This window comes from Biomphalaria glabrata, chromosome 15 (assembly GCF_947242115.1).
Source record: "Biomphalaria glabrata chromosome 15, xgBioGlab47.1, whole genome shotgun sequence".
Classification (NCBI taxonomy): Eukaryota; Metazoa; Mollusca; class Gastropoda; family Planorbidae; genus Biomphalaria; species Biomphalaria glabrata.
In genome coordinates this window covers 4,980,910-4,988,281 of record NC_074725.1, presented here as the reverse complement: position 1 = coordinate 4,988,281, position 7,372 = coordinate 4,980,910, and positions in this window count along the sequence as shown.

Sequence of the window (7,372 nt, the reverse complement as noted above, 5' to 3'; positions counted from 1 at the left end):
ACCTTATCAACACACTGTACGGATATAAACCTCTAGTCTATTAGGGAATCAATTAGTGAATCCTGAACAGAACACACACACACAAAAACTGTATCATTTAATTTAATGGTTGAAATCTAATCCATCCAATTTTTTTTTTCACTTCTGGTCAGGTAGAATCAAAATGAAGCCAAATTTTTTTCTTTTTTTTTTTAAATCAGAGGACGATCAAGTTTTTTGTTTTTTTTCAATTTGAGAAAGCAAGATACATTTCTTGCGTTTTAAATGTTCTATACAAATTCAACTATTTGAAAATTATTAATATGTTTAAAGTCAATACCCAAATTTCTCCAATTTCTTAAATTGTAAGATTGGCGGGCCTACCAATTTATTAACTCTTATTATATTTCATTATAATTATTTTTACGAATTTGGATATCCCATAATTCATAATGGTCTACAACTACATGATGCGCAGTGAAGACTGGGATTTTTAACTTCGTTTTCTTCGGGCGCCTCTGAGTCCACCCAGCTCTAATGGGTACCTGACATTAGTTGGGGAAAAGTAAAGGCGGTTGGTCAATGTGCTGGCCACAAGACATCTCGTTAACCGTAGGCCACAGAAACAGATGACTTTCATAGCATCTGACCTATAGACCACAAGGTCTGAAAGGGGATATTTACTTTACTTATACATAACCACGTTTTTCAATATCGGCTTTCTGGGACCAATATTGTCACTGCTAAAGCTATCCCCTTTTTAGAACCTAAGGGACCATTAGTCTAGTTTTATACCGTTCCAATAATCTGTATATAAATATTTAATTAACTTAAGACGCATGGGCAAGAATCCTAGACATAATTATGTAATGACCTACCAATAATAGGAGATAAATGACCTACTTCAGAACTTAAATATTCTACTTATCTTATATTATTAATGTTACAGCCTTTTCTTTGTTGTAGAAGATACATCTTTTTATTTTTGTTAGGTTGTGTTGTTGTTTTTTTGTATTTGTAAATTATGGTTTAGTGTATTTTATGTCTTATAGGTACTTCACTATTTAGTCTTCTGTCCTGAAGTGTTTTGTAATTTTCAAATGTTGTTACTCTAATTAAATGTGATTATTTTTTTATTTTTTTTTACAAATATCACGGTTTTTTTTTATGTTTTCCCATGTAAAGGTTTCCCTAATAGTGGTTAAATCTTCTAATATTGGTCTACTGACTGTAATAAATGAGCTATTTATCGGGATAAATGACCTGCTAATTGAATTAATTGACCCAGTAATCTAATTATTCACAGATCAGATCAGATCAGACTGATTTACAAACTAATCGGAATGATTGTCCAGTGATTAAAAAAAAAATATTGACGCCACAGCTAAGCTTGATGAACAGCAATAAAAAATAAACTAATTTTGAGTTATATGTTGATAAAGTTAACTTCATGCAACATTATAACAAGAACGTCTGATTTCTATATTGTCGAATCCGGTTAGTCGGTTTACACAAGACCATTCGTAATAGCAGGCCCTAACACTGACATGCGATGTCACAACCCGTGGGCAGGCCTGTGACGTCAGATCAGGTTAAAACTTTACACAATTATTTGTCATACCTAACTAAACAATAAATCAATGCACAAATTAACGAATTAGTAAATTATTGTTAATTAATCATTTTGTTTGATATCCAAAAAAAGAAATAAACGCTACTTTTTTTTTTTAGAGATGTGGATGTGTATGTGGAGTTATTTCCTTTACTACGTTTCATGCCCGTTTTATTTTTTTCTCCCACTTCCCATTCTCGGATCAAGGATAAAAATTTTGCATAATTATTCCTAGTCTATCACAGTACATGAATCAATACTAAATTGAACCCATTATTTGATCAATTAGTGGTAATTAATTAATGTTGTTCTGTAAGGGAGCTTACTCTTGCAGTGAGTTATTCCTGCAGATAAGTTTTTTTTTTTTTTTTGACAAACCTTTTATTTTAAATGTTCTTCTTTGTTTCTTCCAAAGAATATGAATAATTAAGAACCACTGGTAAAATCGCACTGTTTTTTTATTTTGTTTTCTCTTGCCTATCTAGCTCTAATAGCATTTATTTGTTACATAGTATTAATACTAAATTATTCTTTATAGAGATGTATTCGTTACGTTCTATCTTTGTCACGCATTGCGTATTAATGCGGCCAGCGTCTACAGTCTTGCTGCTATCCTAGTACATTAATTATTTATGTCCTGGTTCCTCCTCGTACCATCCTTAATGTCTTCGGAGGAGACTCTCCTTAGTAGCACACGAGCTTTGGGACTTTCTAGACCAGCAGTTGCTAACGCTTTCGTGACCGAATCTAAAACACAGACTCATGCACGAACAAACACACACACACATACACAAGCACGAACAAACACAAACACACACACACATACATAAGCACGAACAAACACAAACACACACACATACATACATAAGCACGAACAAACACAAACACATAAGCACGAACAAACACAAACGCACACACACATACATAAGCACGAATAAACACAAATGCACACACACATACATAAGCACGAGCAAACACAAACGCACACACATACACACATAATCACGAACAAACACAAACGCACACACACATACATAAGCACGAACAAACACAAACTCACACACACAAGCACGAACAAACACAAACACACACACATATACATAAGCACGAACAAACACACACACACACACACACACACACACACGTAAGCACGAACAAACACAAACACACACATACATACATAAGCACGAACAAACACAAACACACACACACACATACATAAGCACGAACAAACAAAACACACACACACATACATAAGCACGAACAAACACAAACTCACACATATAATCACACACGAAGACGGACGGACACTAGTCCAACACACACACAGCGGTGAAGACACACGCATACGTTAAAAGACCAAGTGACAACTTCCTGTTATTCTGGCGACTCGAACTAAAACACAATAGCCGCAATTTATCTCTTGGTAACGCCTCAACCCCCACCCCGCCTGTTAGTAAACCCCATCCCCCCCGCCCAACTTTCATCACGGCCTCTACTCGGTCCATCACCATGATGAGAAATGGATAGGGCACACTTTTGTTGGTCTGGGGGTACAAGATAAGTTGGTGTCAGAAGTGATTCAAGGTTCGGGGGAAGTGGTCAAGTATTTGGTCGATACCCTTAGCGGGAATTGAAATTGGCTATCGACTTTACTTTTCTACTTTCGTTTTTCAATATTTTTTAAACGTGATAAAAACACTAAAAAGAAATATGGAAAGTTTTGATACTTGTGTTTACAAGCACTTACAACAGCAATGCCTTTCTTTTCTATTCTTTTCTATTCTTTTCTATTTTTTTTAAGTTGTTAGGTAAAAAGTAGGATTCCCCTTTCATCCTGCGATCTATGGGTGCTAAAGATGTAAAGCTCATCTGTTTCTATGACCGATAGTTTAACATGACCTTCCTTCAGGGGACAGTTCCAGGAAGAAGAAGAGGAAGACAGAGAAAGCGATGGGAAAACAACATCAAAGAATGGATAGACCTGTCAGAGAATGAAATTCTATTCAAGGCAAAGGATAGAGACGAATGGAGAAGGGCGGTTGACAGATCCTGTGTAGTGCCCCAACTGTCCAACAGGGATAGGAGAAGGAGGTGAATGAGAAGAACGCTGATGGTCTATGTACCTCTCAAAGTCAATCTTCGTTACATTTATTGATTAGGATGTGCTGCCAACTAAAAGGGGGGACATCTAGATATAAACATTTACATTGTATTACTGTTTTAACTCTTTCGATGTGGATCATTTAGATCTAAACAATTGAGTTTTCCTAAACGAAAAAAAAAAATCTGCAAGGTGGATAGAGTTACTAAAAGTGACATAAATTTTTAATTTTATCATTTAATTTAACATTTTTAAAATTTTATTTCAAAATACAATAGGTCTCCACCATCAGCGCAAGCGAAGTTACTCCCTGAGAGTAACCTCGCACTGAAAGAGTTAAAGCTCAAAAATTAGATTCTCAGGGCAATAATGGGTTTTTGGCCGTATTAGACTGATTTTCTCATTGCCTGATGGTCAAAATGATAGGGATGACAGTGACTGAGCGATGATGGTCCACCTAGGGACATTTAAATTTCATGGGCTGCCTAGTGCCTGGTCACTGAAATATAGATACAGACTTGAACTTAAATCATTCAGCGTCATCGCCATTAAAAAAGTAAAGTAAAGTTCCCCTTTCAGACCTTGTGGTCTATAGGGCAGATCATCTGTTTCTGTGGCCTACGGTTAACAAGGGCGTCGTGTGGCCTGCACAACGACCAACCGCCTTTACTTTTCCCTAACTAATGTCAGGTACCCATTAGAGCTGGGTGGACTCAGAGGGGCCCGAAATTAAAAATCCCAGTCTTCACCAGGATTCGAACCCCGGACCCCGGTTCGGAAGACAAGCGCTTTACCGCTCAACCACCGCGCCTGCTGTCAACGCCATTAATAACCTATAATTAGAGGTCTAGAGCAGTGCTTCTCAAATGTTCATGCAGCCAGGCTCATGTTCAGATCGTTTGAACCTTTATTTCTAAAATAAAATATTTACATAATTTACAAAAAATATGTCCATCTTTAATGAAATATTTTTGAAGTACCTCCATGTCGTGAACCCAGGATGTGAATACGTCCAGGGTACGAATATGATTAGGGTGTGAATACGTCCAGGGTACAAATACGTCCAGGGTAGGAATACGTCCAGGGTAGGAATATGTCCAGTGTAGGAATACGTCCAGGGTAGGAATACGTCCAGGGTACCTGTACGTAAGATAGAGAAACATAGGTATCGAGTCAAAGAGTTTGCTGTTTCTAATAACTGCGGCCTAGAAGACAAGGACAAGAAGTCTCGATTTTGAGTTTTTTTCTGGAAAGAACAGTAAAGTACATATAAGATTAAATGTATCAACGCAGCACGTCGCAATGAGCAGTTAGCACTCTTTTTGTCCTCAAAATAATGTTGTGTGTGTGTGTGTTTTTTTTTTACACTATCTGCTTCAAAGCTTTTTGGTAGCTGGCCATCGTCGTTACTGCTCAATAAGGGCTATTTCCCGGGGGTGTTTTGAAGAGTCACCAGTATAAGATAGTGGATATATACTCTATTAAATTCCTTTTCTTTTTCTATACTTTCTTGGCTTTTTAGTCCGAAAAGGGAAAAGCTATGCTTTTAGTTTTGTGTGGTCTGTCTGTTTGTCCACCGATTGTATGTCTGTCTGCCTGACCGTCCGTCCCATTGAGATCATAAAAACTAGAAAAGATATTGAAAATCCGATACCATATTTTAGATTTTGCAAAGTTCTGGTCTAAGGACTAATGTGAACCGTTTAATTTTTAAAACTAAATGTGCAAGTGTAGTGTAACTGAGTTGATTTTCTGCGTGCGTCCAGCGTGTCAGAAGGTCACATGCCCAGTGCGTGTTTCATGTCCGGTGTGTGTGTGTGTGTGTATAGACTGCATCAGTGTTATGTGAGACGTGCTGGTTTCATTCACTGTTTACTGTAGTCTAATTTTGTCGAATAAAGCCATGTTATTGGTAGACTAGTATTTTTTGTTTCATTACAAGTCTTTCTTCTTAAAAATTCACCACTTTTAAATAAATATTTAGCTTTAACATAAACTAAACATCTTTTATTAAAATCTCTCTCTCCCTCTCTTTCTCTCTCCCTCTTTCTCTCCCCCTCTCTCCTTCTCTCCCTCGCTCACACTCTCCCTCTCTTTCTCTCCCCCTCTCTCCTTCTCTCCCTCGCTCACACTCTCCCTCTCTTTTTCTCCCCCTCTCTCCTTCTCTCCCTCGCTCACACTCTCCCTCTCTTTCTCTCTCCCTCTTTTCCCCTCTTTCCCTCCTATCTGTCTACCCTTCTCTCTCCAAATCTCTCTCCCAATCTCTCTTTCCCTCTATCTCTCTGGCACTAAGCTTTTTTTCTCTTTTTCTACTTTCTCTTTATTTATTTTTATACCCGTTCATCTCTTTTCTCTTTATTTTTCTCTTTCTCTTTTTCTAAAACTATTCCTTTCTCTCTCAGCCCTTTTTTATACATCTGCATTTCTCTTCTTATAAGAAATCACTCTCTCTCTCCCTCTCTTTCTCTCTCTCTCCCTTCTTTTTTTCTCTCTCTCCCTCTCTTTCTCTCTCTCCCTCTCTTTCTCTCTCTCTCTCTTTCGCTCTCTCTCCCTCTCTTTCTCTCTCTCTCCCTCTCTCTCCTCTCTTTTTCTCTCTCTCTCCCTCTCTTTCTCTCTCTCTCCCTCTCTTTCTCTCTCCCTCTATCTCTCTCTCCTCTCTTTTTCTCTCTCTCTCTCCCTCTCTTTCTCTCTCTCTCCCTCTCTTTCTCTCTCTCTCCCTCTCTTTCTCTCTCTCTCCCTCTCTTTCTCTCTCTCTCCCTCTCTTTCTCTCTCTCTCTCCCTCTCTTTCTCTCTCTCCCCCTCTCTCTCTCTCTCCTCTCTTTCTCTCTCCCTCTCTCTCTCCCTCTCTTTCTCTCTCTCTCTCCCTCTCTTTCTCTCTCTCATATTTCCCTCTAGAACACTCGCATGATCCTCGTCTAACAAGGTGACACTGAGCATGATAGCAAATCGCCACAGCTTTTGTCTCTCCCGGGAGTCTCAGGGCAGCTTGACTTTGTACATGACCCTCATGAGGCCAAGGTCAAGGTCAGCCATCTCCTTGTCACAGAGACGCTCGTCGCATTAAGTACACATCGATTACCGGATCCTGGGCCTGGGGTGTATCGTGCAAAACTAATAATATTAGCTTGTTTACGTCCAACGACAAAGAGATCTGGAACATATTACTTTGTTATGGAGTGTATGTGTGTGTATATAGTTCTGATGTAACCATGGGAAAATGTAGGGGGATGGTTTAGTTGTGTAGGCTGAATAGATTCTGATGAAATCACGAGCTGGTCTGTCGTAGTTCAAGTATAATAAGTAGTGTTGACTTGGTTGTAGAAGGGCAAACACGTGAGAGGCGAGTGACAGAAAGACATTTTTTTTTCTAAAGTACTTTTTTAAGTTTAAATTTTTAAAATCAATTTAATTTGTGTATTGCCTACATTGAAGTTGAATGATTTGTATATATATTAAACAAATATATAAAGTTTTGTTTTAAAAAAAGAAGATTTTCAACGTTTTGTCAAGTCCTACTTTAAGAATATAATAAACCTTCACCAGTGTAGCTCCTATAGCTGTGCAGACCTACAATCCAACGACTGAGAATCAACATCCTGACTTATGATTTATGGTCAACACATGGAAAAACATGAAAGTCGGATCTGCCATCGCTTTTTTTTTGCTATTACTTTATA